The 26,235-nt window shown below is 49.1% G+C and overlaps 1 protein-coding gene across 1 annotated transcript in view; it reads right to left on the bottom strand.

The window, feature by feature from the left end:
- LOC142289738 (uncharacterized) overlaps positions 1–26,235 on the bottom strand; it is an 834,494-nt gene that overhangs the window by 585,593 nt on the left and 222,666 nt on the right. The gene's annotated exons all lie outside the window — the stretch shown is intronic.

Raw genomic sequence — 26,235 nt, 5'->3', positions numbered from 1 at the left:
CTAAATAAGATAATGGTAAAGCAGTGAAACAATTAAATATCCAGAATATTGTCAACTAACTTCTTAAGTACAAAAAACGGATTTTTGTGTACTCACCGTAAAATCGTTTTCTCTTAGCCATCATTGGGGGACACAGGACCATAGACCATGGGTGTTATGCTGCCTATCCATAGGAGGACACTAAGTAGATGCAAAAGCATAGCTCCTCCTCTGCAGTATACACCCCCTGGCCGGGCCAGGCAACCTCAGTTTTAGTACACAAGCAGTAGGAGAAAAAAACAGTAAAAACTTCTCAACAGAGGAACATGAGAAAAAAAAAAAATGAGTCATAACCAAATAAGGTACTGAGAGAACCAAGGCCCAACAGGGCAACAGGGTGGGTGCTGTGTCCCCCAATGATGGCTAAGAGAAAACTATTTTACGGTGAGTACACAAAAATCCGTTTTTCTCTGATGCCTCATTGGGGGACACAGGACCATCGGACGTCCTAAAGCAGTCCATGAGTGGGTAAACAATAAACAACGCAACCCAAGGACTAGGAACCAGTCCCAGATAGCCAGGAGCGCCTACTGAGATAGGTACTCCACTATTGTTTGCAGAATTTTCCTATCTAGGTTCGCTTCAGCCGAAGCCTGGGTACGGATTCAGTAATGCTTTGAAACAGTATGTAGGCAAGACCAGGTCGCAGCCTTACACCTCTGTTCCACTGAAGGCTGATGCCTAATGGCCCAAGAGGCACCAACTGCTCGCGTGGAATGAGTCCGCAGCCCACTAGGAATGGGCTTAAGTTGCAAGCGGTAGACTTCATGGATCGCAGAGCGAATCCAGCGAGCCAGCATTGCCTATGAAGCTGCCTGTCCTTTCTTAGGCCTTTCAGGAATGACGAACAAAGAGTCTATGTTCCTAAAGGGGCTGTCCTGGGTACGTAATATCTGAGAGCCCTCACAAGATGAAACATTTCCACCCTATGGACTGGGTGTGGACAAAAAGGAAGTCAGAACAATGTCCTCGTTCATATGAAACGGGAAATAACCATCGGAAGAAAATCCGGAAAAGGGGCGTAGAACCACCTTGTCCTGATGAAAGATCAGAAAGGGTTCGCGGCAAGAGTGATGCCAGTTCCGAAACTTGTCTGATGGATGTAATCGCCCCTAAGAATGTTACCTTCCAGAAGAGAAGAGCAAGAGAAGATTCCTTAAGAGGTTCAAAAGGGGACCTCTGGATACCGTCCAAAACGAGATTGAGGTCCCATGGGTCCAGCGACCGTTTATACAGGGAAACTAGATGGGAAACACCCTTGAGGAAAGTCTTGACTTGCGGATTGCAAGCTAGGCGGTACTGATAGAATATTGAGAAAGATGAAACCTGCCCCTTAAGGGAGCTGAGGGCCAACCCCTTTTGCAACCTGACTGCAAAAAAAAAAAAAAATCAAGAATTCTGGGGATCGCCAGAGGCATAGGTTGGACATTAGATTCCCTGCACGGGGAAAGGAAAGTTTTCCACGTACGGTGGTAAATATGGGATGAAGGCCGGCTTTCGGGCACTGTACATGGTGGAGATGACCGCAGGAGAGAATCTCCCTCTTTTTAAAGTCCAGGTCTCAATGGCCAGGCCGTCAGCTTCAGGGCTCTGGAGTACTGATGGGAAATGGGCCTTTGGGTCAGCAAGTCTGGGATGCTTACGAGGCGCCATGAGCAATTGTACTAATTCAGCTTACCAGGCGCACCTGGGCTAGTCCGGTGCTATTAGTATCACCGGGACTCCTTCTGCCTTGATCTTCCTGATTACTTGCGGCAGCAGGGGCAGAGGCGAAAAATATGTAAGTTGGACGGAAATGACATTAGGAGACTAGAGCATCCACGCCAATGGACTGTGGGTCACGTGACCTGGTTAAGAATGCGGGTACCTTTGCGTTCAACCTTGAGGCCATTAGATTATTATTATTTATTTATAGAGCACCATTAATTCCACGTCTGGTGTACTCCAGTGAGTGCAGATGTGTGGGAACACTTCCGGGTGGAGAAACCACTCTCCGGCGGCCAGGCCTTGGCGACTTAGAAGGTCCGCCACCCAGTTCTCTACTCCCGGTATGTGTAACGCTGAAAACATAGACCCCCGTCGATTCGGTCCAGGTGAGGATCCTGAGGACCTCGAGATCATAGTATCATAGTATCATAGTTTTTAAGGTTGAAGGGAGACTCTAAGTCCATCTAGTTCAACCCGTAGCCTAACATGTTGATCCAGAGGAAGGCAAAAAACCCCAATGTGGCAAACAAGTTCCAATGGGGAAAAAATTTCCTTCCTGACTCCACATCCGGCAATCAGACTAGTTCCCTGGATCAATACCCTGTCATAAAATCTAATATACATAACTGGTTATATTAAATTTTTCAAGAAAGGCATCCAGGCTCTGCTTAAATGTTAGTAGTGAATCACTCATTACAACATCATGTGGCAGAGAGTTCCATAGTCTCACTGCTCGTACAGTAAAGAATCCTCGTCTGTGATTATGATTAAACCTTCTTTCCTCAAGACGTAGCGGATGCCCCCGTGTTCCAGTCGCAGGCCTAGGTGTAAATAGATCTTTGGAAAGGTCTCTGTACTGTCCCCTCATATATTTATACATTGTGATTAGATCTCCCCTAAGCCTTCGTTTTTCCAGACTAAATAACCCCAAGTTTAATAACCTGTCTTCGTATTGCAGCCCCCCCATTCCTCTAATAATCTTGGTCGCTCTTCTTTGCACCCTCTCCAGTTCAGCTATGTCCTTCTTATATATCGGTGACCAGAATTGTACACAGTATTCTAAGTGCGGTCGCACTAGTGACTTGTACAGAGGTAGAACTATATTTTTTTCATGAACACTTATACCTCTTTTAATACATCCCATTATTTTATTAGCCCTGGCAGCAGCTGCCTGACACTGTCCACTAAAGTGAAGTTTACCATCCACCCATACACCCAAGTCTTTTTCTGTGTCTGTTTTACCCAGTGTTCTACAATTAAGTACATAATCATAAATGTTATTTCCTCTACCCAAGTGCATGACCTTACATTTATCTACATTAAACTTCAATTGCCACTTCTCAGCCCAATCCTCCAATTTACATAAATCTCCCTGTAATATAAAATTATCCTCCTCTGTATTGATTACCCTGCAGAGTTTAGTATCATCTGCAAATATTGAAATTCTACTCCGCATGCCCCCAACAAGGTCATTTATAAATATGTTGAAAAGAAGCGGGCCCAATACTGACCCCTGTGGTACCCCACTATGAACTGAGACCCAGTCCGAGTACGTACCATTAATAACCACCCTTTGTTTCCTATCACTGAGCCAGTTTTTAACCCAGTTACACATATTTTCCCCTATCCCCATTATTCTCATTTTATGTACCAACCTTTTGTGTGGCACCGTATCAAAAGCTTTTGAAAAGTCCATATACACAACATCCACTGCATTTCCCTGGTCCAGGCTTGAACTTACCTCTTCATAGAAGCTGATCAAATTAGTTTGACAGGATCGATCCCTCATAAACCCATGTTGATACTCTGTCATAAGGTTATTTTTCTTGAGATACTCCAGTATAGCATCTCTCAAGAAACCCTCAAGGATTTTACCAACCGTAGAGGTTAAACTTACCGGCCTATAATTTCCCGGCTCAGTTTTTGTCCCCTTTTTGAATATTGGCACCACATTTGCTATGCGCCAGTCCTGCGGTACCGACCCTGTTATTAAGGAATCTGAGAAGATTAAAAATAATGGTCTATCTATCACACAACTCAATTCCTGTAGTACTCTGGGGTGTATGCCATCCGGGCCCGGAGATTTGTCAACCTTAGTGATTTCGAGGCGGCGGCGTACTTCCTGCTGGGTTAAGCAGGTAATATTCAAGGGTGAATTTATGGCATCACTGGTCATGTCATCTGCCATGGCATTTTCTTGTATAAAAACCGTAGAAAAAAAGTCATTCAGCAGGTTGGCTTTACCCTCATCCCCTTCCACCATTTCACCAAGACTATTTTTAAGGGGGCCAACACTATCGCTTTTCAGTTTTTTACTGTTTATGTAGTTAAAGAATATTTTAGGATTATTTTTACTTTCTCTCGCAATGAGTCTCTCTGTCTCAAACTTAGCTAACTTAATTTGCTTTTTACATATTTTATTTAATTTTCTATAATTATATAATGCCTCATCACTACCTACCCTCTTTAATTCTTTTAAGGCTTTCTGTTTTTCTTTTATTGCTTCCCTTACAGCTCTATTTAGCCATAGGGGTTTCCTCCTATTTCTAGCATGTTTGTTTCCATAGGGTATATTTTGTGCACAAGCCCTATTCAGGATGCTCATAAAAGTCTCCCATTTGCTTTGTGTACTTTTATTACTTAGTACATCATCCCAGTTTATTGCACTAAGATCATCTCTCAACCGTTTAAAATTTGCTTTCCTGAAGTTTAGTGTCCTTGTAGCCCCTCTACTATACATCTTACTAAAGAATACATGAAAACTTATTATTTTGTGATCACTATTCCCCAAGTAACCCCCAACTTGTATATTTGATATGCGGTCTGGCCTATTGGTTAGTACAAGGTCTAGTAGTGCTCCCCGTCTTGTGGGGTCCTGTACCATTTGTGAAAGGTAATTATCTTTCATTGTTATCAAAAATCTATTTCCTTTGCTGGAACTGCAAGTTTCTGTTCCCCAATTTATATCAGGATAGTTAAAGTCCCCCATAATAATTACCTCTCCGAGACTCGCTGCTTTATCAATTTGCTTTATGAGGAGATTCTCTACCTCTTCCATAATATTCGGCGTCTTATAACACACCCCTATCAGTATTTTATTATTCACTCTCCCCCCCCTTATCTCCACCCATAGGGACTCTACATTCTCAGTACCCTCACATATGTTGTCACGCAGGATGGGTTTTAAGGATGATTTTACATATAGACACACACCTCCCCCTCGCTTATTTGTACGGTCATTCCTGAATAGGCTATAACCCTGTAAATTAACAGCCCAGTCATAGCTCTCATCCAGCCATGTCTCTGATATCCCCACTATATCATAATTTTCTTCCAACAATATTAATTCTAATTCCTCCACCTTATTTGTGAGGCTTCGGGCATTAGTGTACATGCACGTTACGTATGACTCTGTACCTATATTCCTGCTTACTGTATTGACTGTCCTAACCCTTCCCCCCGTACCACCCCCAATTTCATTACTTGTGCCCTGGTCACTATCTGCACTACATTCCCCTTCTATAAAGTGAATACCCTCGCCCCCCATTCCTAGTTTAAACACTCCTCCAACCTTCTAGCCATTTTCTGCCCCAGCAGAGCTGCACCCTCCCCATTAAGATGCAGCCCATCCCTAGCATAGAATCTGTAGCCAACTGAAAAGTCGGCCCAATTCTCCAGGAACCCAAAACCCTCTTTCCTACACCAATTCTTGAGCCACCTGTTAACCTCCCTGATCTCTCTTTGCCTCTCTGGTGTGGCTCGTGGCACAGGTAGTATTTCCGAAAATACCACCTTTGAGGTCCATGCTTTAAGCTTACAACCTAATTCCCTGAAATCATCTTTAAGGACCTTCCACCTACCTCTAACTTTGTCATTTGTGCCAATATGTACAATGACCGCTGGGTCCTCCCCAGCCCCTCCCAGTAATCTGTCAACCCGATCAGCGATGTGCCGAACTCGAGCGCCAGGAAGACAACACACTGTTCGGCGATCCCTGTCTTTGTGACAGATTGCCCTATCTGTCCCCCTAATAATTGAGTCCCCCACTACCAGTACCTGTCTTGCCTGCCCTGCACTCCTATTCCCCCCCTTACTGGAGCAGACACTCCTCTGGCGTTCAGAGGTCATGCCTTGCTGCAGCAATGCTACCCCTGTAATGACATCCCCCTCATCTGCCAAGTTTGCAAACCTATTGGGGTGTGTCAGTTCAGGACTAGCCTCCCTAGCACTTTTCCCTTTACCCCCCTTTCTAACTGTCACCCAGCTACCTACCTCACCGTCCTGCCGCTCCCTACTACGATCCTCCCTCACATCTGACCCAGCAAGCTGCTGCTCAGTGAGCAGCACACTCCTTTCCATATTGCTAATGCATCTCAGAGTTGCCAGCTGCTCATTTAGATCCAGTATCTGGGCTTCCAAACGTGCAACTTGCGCACATCTCGAACAACAGTATGCACCCTCGAACGGCTTTTCAAGGACTGCATACATGAGACAAGATGTACACTGGATCGCATTAGCAATAGTGGAGCACATTTTCTAATGGGGATAGCACTAAACAAATGTTAAGTAATTAAACAACTAAATACAAACAATTCTATTCACACTTACTTTTGCTCACACTTTGCTCACTCACGCTCACAATGAAGAAGACAGGCTAAAATATGCAAATTATCCTCGCAAGACTCCTTCCCTGGCTTTCAGAAGTCTTCCTTCCGGCTGTAACGGCCAAAACCCGGTTCTCCTTGAGCTCGCGGTGACTCTTCACTTATTCCAGAAGGCACTGGGAATATGCAAATTATCCTCGCAAGACTCCTTCCCTGGCTTTCAGAAGTCTTCCTTCCGGCTGTAACGGCCAAAACCCGGTTCTCCTTGAGCTCGCGGTGACTCTTCACTTATCCCAGAAGGCACTGGGAATATGCAAATTATCCTCGCAAGACTCCTTCCCTGGCTTTCAGAAGTCTTCCTTCCGGCTGTAACGGCCAAAACCCGGTTCTCCTTGAGCTCGCGGTGACTCTTCACTTATCCCAGAAGGCACTGGGAATATGCAAATTATCCTCGCAAGACTCCTTCCCTGGCTTTCAGAAGTCTTCCTTCCAGCTGTAACGGCCAAAACCCGGTTCTCCTTGAGCTCGCGGTGACTCTTCACTTATTCCAGAAGGCACTGGGAATATGCAAATTATCCTCGCAAGACTCCTTCCCTGGCTTTCAGAAGTCTTCCTTCCGGCTGTAACGGCCAAAACCCGGTTCTCCTTGAGCTCGCGGTGACTCTTCACTTATCCCAGAAGGCACTGGGAATATGCAAATTATCCTCGCAAGACTCCTTCCCTGGCTTTCAGAAGTCTTCCTTCCGGCTGGAACGGCCAAAACCCGGTTCTCCTTGAGCTCGCGGTGACTCTTCACTTACCCCAGAAGGCACTGGGAATATGCAAATTATCCTCGCAAGACTCCTTCCCTGGCTTTCAGAAGTCTTCCTTCCGGCTGTAACGGCCAAAACCCGGTTCTCCTTGAGCTCGCGGTGACTCTTCACTTATCCCAGAAGGCACTGGGAATATGCAAATTATCCTCGCAAGACTCCTTCCCTGGCTTTCAGAAGTCTTCCTTCCGGCTGTAACGGCCAAAACCCGGTTCTCCTTGAGCTCGCGGTGACTCTTCACTTATTCCAGAAGGCACTGGGAATATGCAAATTATCCTCGCAAGACTCCTTCCCTGGCTTTCAGAAGTCTTCCTTCCGGCTGTAACGGCCAAAACCCGGTTCTCCTTGAGCTCGCGGTGACTCTTCACTTATCCCAGAAGGCACTGGGAATATGCAAATTATCCTCGCAAGACTCCTTCCCTGGCTTTCAGAAGTCTTCCTTCCGGCTGTAACGGCCAAAACCCGGTTCTCCTTGAGCTCGCGGTGACTCTTCACTTATCCCAGAAGGCACTGGGAATATGCAAATTATCCTCGCAAGACTCCTTCCCTGGCTTTCAGAAGTCTTCCTTCCGGCTGTAACGGCCAAAACCCGGTTCTCCTTGAGCTCGCGGTGACTCTTCACTTATTCCAGAAGGCACTGGGAATATGCAAATTATCCTCGCAAGACTCCTTCCCTGGCTTTCAGAAGTCTTCCTTCCGGCTGTAACGGCCAAAACCCGGTTCTCCTTGAGCTCGCGGTGACTCTTCACTTATCCCAGAAGGCACTGGGAATATGCAAATTATCCTCGCAAGACTCCTTCCCTGGCTTTCAGAAGTCTTCCTTCCGGCTGTAACGGCCAAAACCCGGTTCTCCTTGAGCTCGCGGTGACTCTTCACTTATCCCAGAAGGCACTGGGAATATGCAAATTATCCTCGCAAGACTCCTTCCCTGGCTTAGATAAGCTGTCTTGCTGCTGGTACCTCCCTGCTGATTGACACAGGCCACAGCTGTTGCATTGCCCAATTGGACCCGAATCAAACGACCTGCTAGCAGAAGGGGGGGATGACCTGAGCGCGAGAAGATCGCGCTGATTTTCAGGATGATTTCTGGGAAGGGAAGACTCCTGGGGTGTCCAACGTCCCGAAGCAGTGTGGAGCCAGTACGCTGATCCCCAGACAAAGAGGCTGGCGTCCGTGGTCAGGAGTAGCCAGTCCACTTGGGGGAGCAAAACTTTTTCTCGATATGGAAGAGGACTGAAGCCACCAGTAAAGCGCATACCTGACTGAAGGTGTCAGGTGAAAAGTTCATCCAAGGAAAAGGGGCTCTTGTCCCAGGCAGCTAGAAGCGCAAGCTGCAGTGGGCGGTGGTGTGGCTAAGTGAGCAGCACTGCCTCTATAGCCGCCGCTATCCTACCTAGCATTCTCATACTGAATCGTATGAAGTGACAGAAGTACGTAGAGGGCAGTGTACCGCTTGTTGTAGAGCGGTCGCCTTGACTTGAGGGAGAAATATCAAGCCCCGAAGAGTGTCCAGGGACATGCCCAGGGAGGTGACGGATTTTGGCGCGACCGGGGATGATTTAACTGGAGTCAGAAGCCACCCTAAGCGGGATAGGGTGCCCACAGAGATCTGCACGCTGGTTGAGGCCTTGATGAGGAGGTCATCCAAGCAAGGCAGAACAGCCACTCTCCTGGCGTGAAGGGCACTCATGGCGGCCGCCATGACCTTAGTTAAGACCCTTGGTGCTGTAGCAGAGCCGAGGGTAGGGCCACAAATGAAAAAAAGAAGTCCTGAACCGCGAAGCGGAGGAACTTTTGTGAGCTGGAGCGATGGGTATGTGAAGGTACGCGTCCCTGAAGCTAGGGAGGTAAGGAATTCTCCTTCGACCATAAAGGTAATAATGGACCCTAGGAAGTCCATTCTGAATCTCCTTACATGCACATGTTTGCTCAGGTGTTAGAGGTCCAGGATGGGACGAACTGACCCATCTTTTTTTTTTCTTTGGCGACCACGATAGGTTGGAATAGCCTTGAACCTCTCGCCGTCCAGAACAGGTACCATCACCCCCGCCGTTTGGAGGGAGTGGATTGCTGAGGAGCAGGCCTCGTGGTGTTTTGGACTGTTTGGGGGGGGTTGAGAGAAAAGACTGACCAGGGGATTGGGTCCAGAATTCAATGTGGTAACGTAAGACACAAGGTATCACACCCATTTGTGGTCTGAGGCGGCGGCCCAAATGGAGAGGGACGAGACTTCTCGGTCTTTGTCTAGACTGCCAGGACGAGGTGGACTCGGGGAGGGCTGAGAAGGTCGGGCCCTGCGTGTCTAGTAAAAAAAACCCAAAACATCCTGGGCTAGAGTTGGGGGAGGGAGGTACCCTTTTCCTCCCGTGGCGTCAGACAAAAAAAGAGCCTGTCCAGACGATCGGCAAACCATCGGTCTGGAAAGGAGTACTGTGAGAGGCTTCTTAGAGACCGAGTCCACTCTCCATTATCGGAACCAGAGGGCCTTACGGATGGCTATGGTATTTGAGGCGGCAATAACTGCGCAGGTAGCAGCGCCGAGGGAGGCCTGCATGAGGTACACCGCAGCAATGTGAACAGTTACATCTGTGAGGGTCTGAGGGAAACTGGTAGTCCTGGTGCCTGTGCGACCCACACGGAAGGGGAGAGGGACCCGCGGCCTCGAGGCAGAGTGATTGAGCTGCTCCACTTGTCTGTCTGTCGGGTCCTTGAAGGAGGATCCATCAAGTAAAAGACAGGAGGGTCTTTCAGGCAGGTGGAAGCCGGGTGAGGGTCCACCGAGGCCGGATCGGCCCAGCCTTTAGAGACAGAGACAGCTAAGCCAAAGGGGTACCGGGACTCCATGAGTTTACGGATACCGAAGGGGCGTCAAAAAGCTCTTTTTTTTTTGAGGTTTCTTCACCCTTTTAAAGGAGACCGCAGGGTCAGTAGTAGTGGATGGGAGATCTTCCACATGCAGAGTTTTGGTGGATTGCTGCAATAAGGGAGTCCATCGCAGCTTGATCGCTCGGGGAGGTTGAAACCAAGAAATCATCCCGGTACAAACATCATTCCCCTTCCTCCGGCTCCTCAGAGACTGCGGAACATGTGGGAGAACCCCATCTGTGTACCCAAGAGGGAGACCCATGGGGGACATGCCCTTTTTCTGATCTGCAACCGGTGAAGCAGAGGGCTGATTCTTATCAGAAGGACCCTCTATAGAGGGGTCATCAGGCTGTGTTCTGTCCAGGGGCCCCGAGGGGTGTAGGACGATGTTGCATAGCCAGCACCAGGTTCTGGGAAATGTGCCCATTCTGGGGGACTGGGAGCCGTAGGCTCTGGGCTGGCAGCGGTTGCTGCGGTGGTGGTGGGGGGGGAGCTACAAAGGCACCGGACTCACAGAAGGAAGAGGGGCTATCATCCCCTAGTAGCTTAGCATGGCAGGATACATTAATAGTCTTATAGTTGTTGCTGTAGTTGTGCAGGGCATAAAACATGTGACTGCAGCCCCTGGCTAATGAGCCACAAACTCTGATTGTAATGAGGGAGCAATCCTCTGCAGAGTTAATATGCAAGTGAGGCTATATCTCATCCAGAACCCTGATGACCCCTTCCCCCTCCTGCGTCACAGTTCCTGTGGGAAGGAGGAAGCCAGCTCTGAGAGACGCCCACAGGCTCTGATCACAACAAGAGGGAGCAATGCTCTGCAGCAATGCTCTGCAGATCCTGTGTGATAAGGGTTACGCGCGCTTTATTGAGGGAGCGTGGCTTATCGAGTGTCGTAGGGGGCAGGGCTTAGCTCTGACAAGAAGGCATGAGAAAATATAATAAACAAAAAAATGGTGGGAAGGGACTCCCCTTCCCCCCTCCAGCCCTGCACAACAATGGTGGACAGAAAAACCTCTATAAGTGTACCACAGCTGCGGGTGCACTTAGTCCAGGGAGTTGTCCTCACCCGCCACGGGTGGAATGCTATGCAGGTGTCTGCAATCACAGCCCATGTGCATCCAGTCAGTGTGACCTTTGCTCCAATTTCCTGTCAGGGAGCCAAATCACAGCCCATGTGCATCCAGTCAGTGTGACCTTTGCTCCAATTTCCTGTCAGGGAGCCAAATCACAGCCCATGTGCATCCAGTCAGTGTGACTTTTGCTCCAGTTTCCTGTCAGGGAGCCAGTGTGCAGATTCTGACGCCTGCTGTGCCCGGTCGTATCAACTCAGACCCTGCCAGAGGGACTGAGGAATGCTCTGGGGCTCTAGAAAAATCGGAATTATCTCACCTCAGCTCCTGTGGAGATGGCAGTCTGGTCACGCTGGTGCGGAGCGAATGTCAACTCAGAGCCTGCAAGAGGGGCTGAGGAAGTTTTCATCTGCTCTGGGCTCTGGAAAATCAGTGCCATGAGACCTGTCGTCCAGTGAGTAACAGCCCAGGATCCAGCGTCGCAGGAGGGGGTACGGGGAGGCAACACTCCGCGTTCCCGCCTGTTGATGGTTTTGGGAATTCGGTCTCCGAAGGAACCGTCGCCCTCTAAAAACAAAAAAATTCTTGCTGCAGTAGTCTGCAGAGATGTGCCTCCTATAGACACTAAGCTAAAACTGAGGTTGCCTGGCTCGGCCAGGGGGTGTATACTGCAGAGGAGGAGCTATGTTTTTGCATCTACTTAGTGTCCTCCTATGGATAGGCAGCATAACACCCATGGTCCATGGTCCTGGGTCCCCCAATGAGGCGTCAGAGAAACTTCTTTGTGTCATCATGACTTTACTTTCTTTAGCGATAATGAAGTTAAAGGGGTTGTCTGGAACTTTAACACTGATGAACTATCCTAAGGGTAAGGGTGAGACATCTGCCACTCCCATTGATCAGCTGTTCACAATGTCGCTCAGTTATGGAGCTGCACAGCACAGCTCCACCAACTGAATAGTGTCCGCGACCAGGTACTACACATCCGCCACCTGACTGCAGCACTGAGTACAACTGATAGGCGATGGGGCTGGGTGTCATACCCTCACCAATCAGACATATAGGACACATATCAGACACATATATATATAAACTTCTAGGAGAATAACATGGGCACTGAAAGAATCAGGATTTGGCCTGAAGGGGTTAAGTTGCTTTTTTTAACTTGCTTACAGTGAGAAGAATCATCACACCTCTGATCTCTTTACAGCCTTGACAGGAGTCAGATTATAGCTGGGACCAGCATTTTCTCCAGTCACTATTTTGAATAGCCCTATGATTGGTCAGTCATCTTGTAATTGACTATTTAGTGCAATCAGCAAGTGGGACAGTGGGCAGTTGGTTCTGCAGGTGAACTCTATCCCTGTCGCCTGTCTGGGATAGCCATCGTCATAAAGCTGTGAAAGTTTAAAGCCAAGGTGAAAATGCACGATAAGATGCAGGAACTAGCACCTAACCATGACTTTTTGTCATTGGCTATAAAAGGTTTCATACATGTGTACATTCAAAGGATTTCCAAATACAAAGAAAAAGTTCCAGCACCTGTAGTTCGATCTTCAATTTAAATAAAACATCCTTTTATTGGAAACATGTTAAAATATACATGTATAGATAGAAAATCCCTACGCGTTTCAGGTAATAGTGACCCTTACTCATAGGCAATATGTTTAGAATAAAGCAGGCATTGATACAAACTTTGAAGAAAGGGAATGCAATACATGTGGAATGGATAAATTACAACAGCTGTGCCCATTAACTATATCTTGTCCATGGTCAGGATCACAAAAATGGGGGGGGGGGGGGAGGAGGATCAAATATCTCAGAGGAATATAAATCTCAAGTGACAAAAAATGCAATAGAAAATGCAAATACAGATACAATTCCAGCACAGAATGTTACATCATTAAAAACATTGCATTAAATATCCTATAGATGTTGTTTGTAAATATGAAAAAAACCATAAGACTACTTCCTGTTATGATATACATATTAATATTCATGAGCAAAAAAATCTCCAAAATCTGTATATTTCCTTGAAAATTGAGTTGCCAGTTATTTCATTGATTAAATTAATCTAAGACTAAAGGGTGCTTTACACGCTGCGACATCGCTAACGATATATCGTCGGGGTCACGTCGTTAGTGACGCACATCCAGCGTCATTAGCGACATCGCAGAGTGTGACACCAAGGAGCGATGATCAACGATCGCAAAAACGTCAAAAATCGTTGATCGTTGACACGTCGCTCCTTTTCATAATATAGTTGATGGTGCATGCCGCTGGTTGCACCATCGGTATGTGTGACACCACAGGAACAACGAACATCGCCTTACCTGCGTCCACCAGCAATAAGGAAAGAAGGAGGTGGGCAGCATGTTCCGGCAGCTCATCTGTGCCCCTACTCTGCTATTGGCCGGCCGCTTAGTGACGCCGCAGTGACGTCGCTATGACGCTGAACGTACCTCCCCCTTGAAGGAGCGATTGTTCGGTGGTCACAGCGACGTCACTGCAAAGGTATGTGCGTGTGACGCTGCCGTAGCGATAATGATCGCTACGGCAGCGATCACCAAATGTCGCACGAACGACGGGGGTGGGTGCTATCGCGCACCACATCGCTAGCAAACGCTAGCGAAGTCGCAGCGTGTAAAGCACCCTTAAGGATTATAAGGATTATGCGTGTTATTGAACCTGGTCTGGAGATGCGTTTATATGAAAAAACTGTCATTTAATTTTCCTGAGTTCAATATTGTACATCAAAAATATATATCATTTGGTTTCCAGAAAAATACAACATTATGCCTCAAAAAATGGGGTGAAAAAAAAGTGTATTTCAGAAATATTTAATTTTAAAGCGGAATATCTGACTACTCATATTATTAGTTCTACTTCCAAAATTAATTAATTCTAGTTGGAAAGCAATTCCTAAATGCAATGAAAAATCTTCAAATTTAACTAAAAAATGAATTGTAGGTCATTTCGGTAATTAAGTCCATCTTTATATTTGGATTTTCCTGTGGAGTTGGACCACCCTCCCTCTGCTTTTTACCGTGCACCCTGATGGAAAGGTCATATGGTGAATGGCAGGCTGAACTTTTTTGTTTAATTTGATTCTGCTTCATTGTGGTCATTTCGTACCAGAGAACTTTTCATTGAAAAAGTGGACTAACGGTGAATCTAAGGGTATGACCGCACTTTGCGTTTCCACCTGCGTCTGAGCTGCTTTTTAGGTCCGCTTTCAACTGCACCTTTTCATGCCAAAAGGCATGTGTTTTGATTATCCAGCAAAGTCTATGGGAAATGGGGATTTCCTGACCGCACTTTGCGTTTCTAAACGCTGCGTTTAATTTGCATATTTTGTGGCAAAAACCATGCGTTCAAAGAAGCAGCATGTCAATTGTTTTTGCCATTTCTGCAGCGTTTGCTAACATTGAAGTCAATGAGAAGTAACAAAAAGCAACAAACATCAAAATTCCAGTGTTTTACCTGCTTTTTAGCTGCAGAAACACTGCGTTTTTTTCACTTCAAAAACGCATGCTTTCCTGACATTAAAATAATGGAATAATATGTCCCTTTACACACACACAAAGTCCGACAATTAAAAATAAGAAAATTATGATTTTATTGCTATTTTAGCAATAAATATTATATTACTGCTATAATTTCATGACATATAACTATTTTCTTTAATAATGCAAAAATTTAATGTTTTTTTTTCTCTTTTTTCATTCTGTTTGACTATTTAAACTTTATTTAGCAGTGTCTTGATGTTCAAAACGCATCTGTCAAAACGCAAGGGAAAAAGCATATAAAAAGCGCTGAAAACGCATCTAAAACGCGGTAAATACGCATGCGTTTTTAGCGCTAAATTTCTGAAAAAGGCAACTTTGGCTAAATCAATTAAGACCAAAACGTGCGTTTATAACTGCAAGTAGGACGACGCAAAGTGCGGTCATACCCTTAAGGTCATTGTTTTTTATGAACATGGATGGACTTGTTATTCCTCCCATTGGAAATGAGGACAGACTCAAAAAAGGCACAAGCTATCTTTTCCCTGAGTCCAGGTGCAGTTGCACAAGGTGAGTCAGAATTAAATGATTTATTCTTTGAACTGGAGAAAGCCATGTTAAGGCAGACTTAAGACCTGGTGGGACTTTACTACTCTCCAAAAATATTTGGATAATAAAATCATACCAAGAGGTCTGCGTATCAAAAAAATGGCTAATATCATCTACAATGATTAATTCATCACCAACTGGAATAATGTACTCACCGAATGCTCAAACAAATTAATGCACCTCATTATAGAAGAATAAAAGAAAAAAATAGCTGATTTAGAATCTAAAATTAATAAGTTACATGAGTCTGTCACTAAATTTTCCAATACTAATGAGTTCAAAAATATAAATGACCGACTGATCACCAAAGTCAATACTACTGAGGATGCCATTACTAAGATTAAAAGGAACAAGTATACCAGGGACTGTATTGATTATAAAACGAACTGTGTCTATACTTGGCATAAAAATAGACCAAAATCTATATTAAAGGACAATAAAAATGCTGATAAAAAAGTTTCCTTTTTTTCAAGTGAATTTGAAACCTCTATGGAATCTACGGACACTTCTCTTTCATCTTATTCATCTTCTAAATATGTTCGTACTCCTCAACATAAAAAAATCGTAAAACGGAAAAAACACCGAGCTGGACGCAAGCACCGAGGATGTGTATCCAAGGCACAGATATCCCAGGGGGAGGTACATAAGACAGTTTCGCTACAATCTGTATTAAATTTATCTGCTACGGTTATTAACCATGCACAATTACAGGTTTTGGCAAAAGGCAACAAATATGTTCCCACTAAAAAAGCGGATTTGTTTGAAACAATCAAAGATGTTAACAAATTTGTTCGCCTTTTAACCGTTAAAAGACATTTTTTGAGACCCCTGCTCCTGCAAACCTCACTGAGCCACCTATTGACAGTATTGATGATAATGATGCTATATTAGATGTTCCTGCTCCAGATGTGAATATAATGCATAATGTTGATAAAGTATATGAGCTAGCCATGGATATGAGAGAACATATGGCAAGTAATATTTTAGCGGAACTTCAGACAGAGAGTTGTTCTTTCCCCAGATCTTCTTCCATAACAAAAGTGCCTAATCCAGATTATTATCCATTAGCTTCGAGATTCCCCTCAGTGGACATGTTCCAATCCATTATTGAGAAAGAAATTAGAGCTCTTTTAGAAAATCAAAATAATGCTAGTATAGATAATTTGACTAACAAAGAAAAATAGCTTTGGAGCAATTTAAAAAGAATGATAGAATTGTGATTCACCAATCTGACAAGGATGGGGTCTCAGTTATCCTGGATGCCATGCTTTATGAAAAAGAAATTAGTAATATGCTCCAGGACACTGATCCATATCTCCCACTTGGTAATGATCCAACACCAAAAATTAAAGCTGATCTGGATGTTTTACTTATGGAAGGTTTAGGTAAAGGATTTTTTTCTAAAAAGGTGAAAGACTATCTATTGGTAGATGCCCCAGTTTGCCCTGTACTCCACGGTCTGCCAAAAATCCACAAGGAAACCTTTCCTCTGCCGTTTCGGCCAATTGTGGCCAGCATTAACTCTTTAAATGAAAGGGTTTCCTTGTGGATTGATCAACTTTTGCAGCCTCTGGTGCAATTTACATCTGGTCACATTCGTGACAGCACACACTTATTAGGAGCGTTGCAACAGAAAAAATGGCATAATGATAATAAATAGATATTGGCTGACATTAATAATCATTATTTGTGTATACCCCATCATTTAGCTATCCGAACTGTTAAATATCACGTAGATAAAAATGGTCTTTATTCTGAAGATCTGAATAAATATATAATTAATGTTATAGGATTTTTGCTAAATTTTGCAATTCTTTTTGCAAATACAAGGCTGCCCAATGGGCTCGAGCTTTTCCCCAACCCTTGCCAATTTGTATATGGCATGGTGGGAATGTTGAGGGCAGGGGGACTGCGGGCAGGGGGACAGACCACGGCGGGGGGTGGCTGCTCAAGACGCTCGGATCCGGGGTCGTGGCGGTGGCTCGAGGGGAAGCTGGACCCGGGGCCTGAGCACCCGTCTGTCATCCGCAAGTGAAAAAGGGGAATTATATATAGTGGAGATTTGTCAGTGACGCCACCCGCGGTGTGTGGTGATTGTTGGTGACACCGCCACTGCCACTGGGGGTGATGCCCGGGATCGATGGAGTGGGGCAGCTGGATATTATCCCCTCAACGGGTAGGGGAGGTGTTGCCCCGGGCCCCAATGCAGGTGGTATGGTGCTGCAGAGCGCAATCTGCTGGGTTGGACCGTATGGTGTTGGTGAACTCACAGTTCCTGAATAAATTCACACAGAGTCCAGATCGTAAACCAAATTGCCAGAGACCGGTGACCTCCGGCAGGTGTGTTCGGATCCCACACCCTGGTACAGCAGACAGGGGTCCCTTCCTCCTACACTTAGTGTTTGTGTCCTTCTTGTTAACTACTCCGCAAGAAATGGGAAAGTCCACTCCCAGTGATACTGTGTGTTGGGAGCTGTGGCCCGCGAGAACCGACCCGTGGGATCTTAGCAGGCAATTGCGGAGCCCTATCCCCCTCGTGGGGCTTCCGTCTCACTCTATCTGGGCCTCCTGTGGGACAAGACCTGAAATCTTGTCCCCGGCTGGTCAATTAGTAAGGTGCGTGAAGCTGTCCTTGCTCTAGGGTCCAGGTACCCTGTCGTGCACAGCCTCCAGACCGGATTCCCGCTGTCGATACCGGCAGGCTACAACGCTGCCCCGGTCCACTTAAGGTCTCCCGGGACCGGATCTCCGTCGCCTGTGGCCCTGTCTAATGATTGCCATCTAGTCAGTTTGTCAGTAGTCCGGTAGTCCAGGAGCTCCAACCCCTGTCTACCCTGTCGCTTCACACTCCTCTCTCCACTCCACTCTCCTCAGACCTCTCTCACTGTCTGTCTCACTGTTCACTGAAATTCGCCCCTCCTATCACACCTCAGAACCACTAGGTGGGCGTCGCCATCCACTTGACCCCGCCCACTGGTGTGTTCCTATTGTCATGAGGGGTGACTAGGCTTTGCTGGCTGGTGTTGTGTACCATGGATGTGAGGGTTGTGATGGAGAACCAAAGAGGAGGGACGCCTGCACCTGGAAGAGGGGTGCAGTTATCTGTGACACCCTGATTTTGTCAGAGCATCACACTTCCCGTTGGTAGAACACAGCCCATCCTCGGGCTGTCCGGCCACTGACATTTATTAAAACTGCTTCTGTGAATGTAAAAAGGTATAACATCAAACACTATATACATTCCATCCCTTGACAGGGAGGCACTTCACTTAAACGTTGCAAACAATTCTTTTTCACTAGTCCACCCCAAAGAGTCCCAGTGTTCCGGAACCCTCTGGCCGGGAGGTTACCCACCGGTTTTACGTAGTGACTGAGCCTCAACGGACTCTACTGCAGGTTCTTCCTCCAACCAGTCCTCCCCAGTGGATGTGACAGTCCTGGTGGGCAGAGGAATAAGAAGGAAAATAGGGGGGGTATCTACAAGAACCCAAGAAAGTTTTTGGGTGGCCTTTGCCAGTCATGAGACCATGGTCCATCAAAAACAAAGAGTAAGAAGGGATTAAACAGGGGAAAAGAGGTAGCCGGTTCCGCTACCTATTTACTCCTTCTCATTTTCATGAAGGTGACGGTGGGAGGCGAGGCATGGCTTTTCATCAACCATCACCCATTTTTTCACATCCAGGGCAAACCACCTCCGCAATGCTGGGTGTAGCTTACTAAGTCCCTGGGTTCCAGATCCCGATCTGGATGTCCAGTTGGAGAGTGAGGGGCTACATACCTGTTACATCTCGTGGCTCTCCTGGGGCAAGGACTGAGGCAGTCTCCCATTCCTTGCCTGCCACGAGCGCTCCTGCTCAGCAGCGCCGAAGGTCTGCCAGGCTGCGCAGTGTGCAGGAGATACCTTCTCAGAGAGGCAGCAGAAGGGTGACACCTAATGGTTCTCCTGTTACAAGGAGTGAAGCGGTCTCCCATTCCTGGCCTGCCGCAGACTCTCCTGCTCAGCGGCCCCGAAGGTCTGCGAGGCTGCGCAATGTGCAGAGGTTTACTGCTCAGGGAAGCAGTGAGATTCCCGTTATCTCTCCACATTGTGAGACCAAGGATCCTGCCTCTATTTCCCAGAGGCAGGAGGGTGAGCATGTGCAATGCGTGGTGGGTCCTGATTCGCTCACTGACGTCACACGGCTTGATGACAAGGCTGGTGACGTGGTGAATCCTGACTGGCCAGGCTGGGACGTCGTGGACCCTGATTGGGTCAAGTCCGTCATCTCCGCCTCGCGCCCGCCCTCGGGTGGAGCTGCACCTCCTTAAAAGCTCCCCCTGCCATCATGGCGGCGCGCGACCGTCCTTATATGTTTGGATGTCTGGCAGCGTGCTGCCACGCCACTGCTCAGGCATTACTGTCTCTTGTGGGCTTGGCCCTTGCTGCTCTGGCAGTACCTCGTTTGCAGGCCGTGTTCCTGCCTTGCTGCTCCGGCAGTACCCCCGTCAACAGGCCGTGTTCCTGTCCCAGGTGAGCTCCTCAAGTCTCCATTGGACTCACCTGGTTATTGAAAGCACACGTGCGTGGGCACCTCTGTGCTACCCTCGTGCCATATTCTCGTGACTTCCACTGGCACACGTGCGTGGGCACCTCTGTGCTTCCCCGTGCAACAGGTACACCGAGCCGTGAGATCTGTGCCATACAACCCTCACGGGTTAGGGCAGATCGGTGTACATAGATCGTCTGTGACATTCCAGACGATCGCTAGCAGCAACCCGCTCACTCTTCACCCACCATAGCGGCGGTCCCTTACACCGCACAGTGGACCTTGACCGGCGGAAGCCGTCCATTTCCCATCTTGGCACGCTTCCCCGGGTCCCCCTCGTAACATTACGGTCGCGCCAAAGGTCTGGCTATGGCTGAAGAGCAGCAGCAGTTGCTGCGTTATGTGCAGCAGTTGGAGTCACGATTGGCAGCAGTGGAGCAGTCTTCCTCCGATAAGACTACTCTGACGACAGTCGCCACCCAGGCGGCTACCCAGGCTGTGCTATTGGGCGGAAGGTCTCCTCGCCTTGCGCTTCCAGAGCGCTTTAGCGGCAACAGCTCTGAGTGCCGTGGTTTTATAAACCAGGTTACCACCTACTTAGAGCTGTCCGCGACTCTTTACGCTACCGAGAAGGCGAAGGTAGCCTTCGTCCAGTCCCTGCTCACAGGGAGAGCGCTGAAGTGGTCCACGCCATTGTGGGAGCGCGGAGATCGTGTGGTGAATAACTTAGCAGCTTATCTTGGGGCCATGAGAATGGTGTTCCTCGGGCCTCAAGTCACCCACGATTCCGCGCTGCGCCTCCTACGACTTCGGCAAGGGTCTGCTTCAGTCGGGGACTTTGCTGTACACTTTAGGACACTGGCCGCAGAGCTGGACTGGCCGGATAAGGTCCTTGTCCCTGTGTTTTGGGAGGGCCTGGCAGGGTTTGTCAAAGACGCACTGGCCACACGTGAGGTGCCTGCCACTTTAGAGTCCTTGATTCAGGTTGCCTCTCGCATAGACATCCGCCAGGCGGAGCGAAGGCTTGAGGTCTCTTCAGCACCCACGTCTTCTCGGCCTAAAAAGCGTCTGACTCCCGTCTTCCATCAGACAGGTCCCCCAGCCAGTCCTGTAGGCGACTCCGTGGAGTCAATGGAGGTGTCCAAGGTGGTCTCCTCTGCCCCAGGTTCTCGGTCTTGTGTCATCTGCTTTTCCTGTGGGCAGAGGGGACACATAGCTACCCTATGTCCCAAACCGTCGGGAAAAGACAGCGTCTAGTTTCTATCAGAGGGGGGACTCTAGACGCTACTTCTCCCTCTAGGTTGACTATCAGCGCCCAGTTGCAGTTCGGCACTACTCTCTTCTCTGCCCTGGCTTGCTTGGACTCAGGCGCTGAAGGCAATTTCATCTCGACCTCCCTGGCAACCCGATACTCAGTTCCCCTGGTTCTGTTGCCCAAGCCACTCAGGGTCCGGGTAGTCGACGGGTCCATACTACTCGATCCTATCACCCAGATCACCATCCCTCTCAGGATGGATGTACCACCGGGACACCATGAGCAGGTGTCCTTCCTGGTGCTTCCAGGGGGGACGGATGAGATCCTACTGGGCCTTCCCTGGTTGAGACAGCATGCTCCTATACTCAACTGGGCAACAGGGGAGATCTCATCCTGGGCAGGATCCTGTAGAGAGCACCTCGTGACTACCGAACCACCCGCTACCATTAGGTCGGTTGGGTCCTCAGGGAATACTGAGGGGCCGGGTTTACCGACACCTTATGAGGCCTACAGGGATGTCTTTTCCAAAAGGGCCGCAGATACTCTTCCTCCCCACCGGCCATATGATTGCCGAATAGACCTGAAGCCAGGCTCCGAGCCCCCTAGGGGCAGAGTGTATCCACTCTCTGCTCCAGAGACGGAGGCTATGTCCAAATATATTCAGGACAGCCTGGCGAAGGGGTTCATTCGCAAGTCTATTTCACCGGCTGGTGCAGGGTTCTTTTTTGTGCAGAAGAAGGAAGGGGATCTGCGCCCCTGTATCGATTACAGGGGATTAAATGCAATCACAATCAAGAACAAATACCCTTTGCCCTCATTACTGAGCTATTTGATCGATTCCGCGGGGCAAAGGTCTTCACAAAGCTGGATCTACGCGGGGCGTATAATCTAGTGCGAGTCTGAAAGGGCGATGAGTGGAAGACCGCCTTTAACACCAGGGACGGTCACTACGAGTATCTAGTAATGCCCTTCGGACTCTGCAATGCCCCCGCCGTATTTCAAGACTTTGTGAATGACATTTTCCGGGATTTGTATCTTTCCGTGGTTGCATACCTGGATGACATTCTTATCTTCTCCCCCGATCTTACCACCCATCGGAGGGATGTCATCCGAGTACTTAAGAGGCTCCGCACCCATTCGTTATATGCTAAGCTGGAAAAGTGCGTTTTTGAACAGGAATCCTTGCCGTTCCTGGGGTACATAGTGTCCAGTCAGGGGTTAGCAATGGATCCGGGGAAGTTGGAGACAGTGATGAACTGGCCTGAGCCCCGCTCGCTGAAGGCGATCCAGCGATTCTTGGGGTTTATCAATTATTATCGCCAGTTCATTCCCAACTTCTCGACGGTGGCAGCACCCATCATTGCCCTTACCCGCAAGGGCGCTAATCCCAAAGCATGGACACGGGAAACGGTAGAGGCATTTCACACTCTCAAAACTCACTTCTCCAGAGCTCCCATCCTTCATCGTCCAGACATCTCCAAACCCTTCCTACTGGAGGTAGACGCCTCTTCGGTCGGTGCAGGTGCAGTCCTGTACCAGAAAAACGAACGAGGAAGGAAACATCCGTGTTTCTTTTTCTCCAAGACCTTTTCTCCGGCCGAGAGGAACTACTCCATAGGGGATAGGGAGTTACTGGCGATGAAACTAGCATTCCAGGAATGGCGGCATCTCCTGGAGGGTGCGAAGCATCCATTTGAGGTTTTTTCTGACCACAAAAACCTCACATACCTCCAGACAGCACAACGCCTGAACCCAAGGCAGGCCCGTTGGTCTTTATTCTTCTCCCGGTTCCGCTTTATTATCCGCCACCTGGCCGGTGAGAAGAACGTACGGGCCGATGCCTTGTCACGTTGTATGGTTGTGTTGGAGGAGGACGAGGAGGAGCCTCGTCTTATACTACCCCCGGACAGCTTGAGGATGGTCACTCCCACTTCTTTGGACCAGGTGCCACCTGGCAAAACCCTCGTTCCCCCTGAACTACGGAACGAGGTGCTATCGTGGGCCCATGCCTCCAAGGTCGGGGGTCACTTCGGGGTCAAAAGGACCAGAGACCTGGTGACCAGGCATTATTGGTGGCCGAGACTACCCCAGGACATACAGGAATATGTGGGAGCCTGTATGTCGTGTGCTCGGAATAAGCCGTCCCGGCAGAGACCGGCAGGTCTTCTTCACCCACTGCCAGTGCCGGATCGACCCTGGGAAGTGGTGGGGATGGACTTCCTGGGAGATCTGCCCAAGTCAGCAGGGCACAGGGTCGTATGGGTCATCACGGACCACTTCTCTAAAATGGTCCACTTGGTGCCTCTCCCCCGACTCCCGACGTCACGTGCTCTCGCCACCTTGTTCATTCGGCAGGTATTTAGGTTGCATGGCATGCCTGACAAGGTGGTGAGCGACCGGGGTCCCCAGTTCGCGTCTCGCTTCTGGAGAGAGCTCTGTAAGCTCCTGCAGATAGAGCTGAACATCTCCTCCGCATACCATCCCGAGACCAATGGACTAGTGGAGAGGACTAATCAGACCTTGGTAACTTACCTCCGCCATTTTATATCCGCGCACCACGACAACTGGGCTAACCTCCTTCCTTGGGCCGAATTTGCCATTAACAATTCGGTCCATGAATCCTCTGGCCAGACTCCGTTCCTACTCAATAACGGACAACATCCCAGAATCCCGGTTCCGATGCCCATTACGTCACCCGATACTAGAGTGGAGGATTGGGTGACCAAGGCCCGGGAGATCTGGGATGACACCCAAGAGGCTCTTAAAAGGGCTAAAGACCGGATGGTGACAACGGCTGATGTTCGCCGCCGCCCTGCACCATCCTTCGCCCCTGGTGACCTAGTATGGCTGTCCTCTAAGAATGTTAACCTACGGGTACAGGCAGCCAAATTCGCCCCTAGGTATCTGGGTCCGTTTAAAGTACTACAGCAGGTAAACCCAGTGGCATATTGACTCCAGCTCCCTCCACACTGGGCTATAGCCAACACCTTTCACGTGTCCCTCCTGAAACCCGTACGACTTAATAAATTCTCGGGGTGCCTGCCGGCTCAAAACGACTCCCCGTCCGACGACCCTGAGGTGGCAAAACTTGTGGAGACAAAAGTCATACAGGGCAAGAGGTACTACCTCGTGGAGTGGGCCGGCCGTGGTCCGGAGCATAGATCCTGGGAGTTGGAGGATCATATCCGCGCCCCGGGTTTGATAGCAGCCTTCGAGCACGGACAGGGGGGGGGCCTAGACGGGGGGGTAATGTTACATCTCGCGGCTCTCCTGGGGCAAGGACTGAGGCAGTCTCCCATTCCTTGCCTGCCACGAGCGCTCCTGCTCAGCAGCGCCGAAGGTCTGCCAGACTGCGCAGTGTGCAGGAGATACCTTCTCAGAGAGGCAGCAGAAGAGTGACACCTAGTGGTTCTCCTGTTACAAGGAGTGAAGCGGTCTCCCATTCCTGGCCTGCCGCAGACTCTCCTGCTCAGCGGCCCCGAAGGTCTGCGAGGCTGCGCAATGTGCAGAGGTTTACTGCTCAGGGAAGCAGTGAGATTCCCGTTATCTCTCCACATTGTGAGACCGAGGATCCCGCCTCTATTTCCCAGAGGCAGGAGGGTGAGCATGTGCAATGCGTGGTGGGTCCTGATTCGCTCACTGACGTCACACGGCTTGATGACAAGGCTGGTGATGTGGTGAATCCTGACTGGCCAGGCTGGGACGTCGTGGACCCTGATTGGGTCAAGTCCATCATCTCCGCCTCGCGCCCGCCCTCGGGTGGAGCTGCACCTCCTTAAAAGCTCCCCCTGCCATCATGGCGGCGCGCAACCGTCCTTATATGTTTGGATGTCTGGCAGCGTGCTGCCACGCCACTGCTCAGGCATTACTATTTCTTGTGGGCTTGGCCCTTGCTGCTCCGGCAGTACCTCGTTTACAGGCCGTGTTCCTGCCTTGCTGCTCCGGCAGTACCCCCGTCAACAGGCCGTGTTCCTGTCCCAGGTGAGCTCCTCAAGTCTCCATTGGACTCACCTGGTTATTGAAAGCACACGTGTGTGGGCACCTCTGTGCTACCCTCGTGCCATATTCTCGTGACTTCCACTGGCACACGTGCGTGGGCACCTCTGTGCTTCCCCGTGCAACAGGTACACCGAGCCGTGAGATCGGTGCCATACAACCCTCACAGGTTAGGGCAGATCGGTGTACATAGATCGTCTGTGACATTCCAGACGATCGCTAGCAGCAACCCGCTCACTCTTCACCCACCATAGCGGCGGTCCCTTACACCGCACAGTGGACCTTGACCGGCGGAAGCAGTCCATTTCCCATCTTGGCACGCTTCCCCGGGTCCCCCTCGTAACACATACCTCCGGGACACAAAAATTTCGGCTTCCAGTTCCGGTTCGTTGATGAACCCCCACCCTTTTCGGGGGTCAAAGTGGCGGATCTGTCCTCTGTATGTCGGGCCCCTGACCCAGAAAGTGGCTTGCCGCAGACAGTGTTTTTCCCGGTAGGTCCGGGCAATCACTTCAGCTCTTTTTCTCCCGAGCGGCTATCTCCCTGCGGAGCTACTGCTGCTGCCGCTCCCAGTATGGGGCACGGTTCCCGTGCTCCTCCTCCTGCTCAGGAGCCAGGCCTGCTCAGGTGCCCTCTGCGCCGGCTACGACCGGCCTCCCATGTTGCCATGGGCCCCATCTAATCAGCGGACTGCTCCTCACTCATGCAGAAACACACCAGCTGCTCCTCAACCGAGACGGGAAGCCCAGAAGCTATTGGCGTGGCAGCCTGAGTAGAGACAAAGATGGTGCCGCGTGCGTAGCGGCTTGGCTCGGGGCTGGGTCAGACGTCATCAGCGGTATGGCCAGGCTTGGGGCCGGGTCGGACATCACCAGCAGTGCGGCCAGACTCGGAGCCGGGACGGATGTCATCGGCGCTGCGGCCTGGCTTGGGGCCGGAACAGATTTCATCGGCGCTGCGGACTGGCTGGGGGCCAGGTCAGATGTCATCGATAGAGATGACCCACCCCCTTAGCGTTTGAGTTCGTTTCGTCGAACGGTGGCTCCGTTCGGCGAACACCTTCGAACCTCATTGAAAACAATGGCAGGCAGACACAAACACATAAAAACACATTATACATGTACACATACAGTTAATAAATATTGCCATTATACTTACAGGTCCCCGCGACGCGTCCTGCACTCTGTCTCCCGCCACTTTTCCTTCCGATCATCGCTGTGCCCTCGCAGGAACCAGCACTGATGAT

The sequence above is a fragment of the Anomaloglossus baeobatrachus genome, chromosome 2 (assembly GCF_048569485.1).
Source record: "Anomaloglossus baeobatrachus isolate aAnoBae1 chromosome 2, aAnoBae1.hap1, whole genome shotgun sequence".
In the NCBI taxonomy this organism is placed as follows: Eukaryota; Metazoa; Chordata; class Amphibia; order Anura; family Aromobatidae; genus Anomaloglossus; species Anomaloglossus baeobatrachus.
Note: the sequence above shows the minus strand (reverse complement) of the source record. Positions and strands in the feature narration are given on the sequence as shown.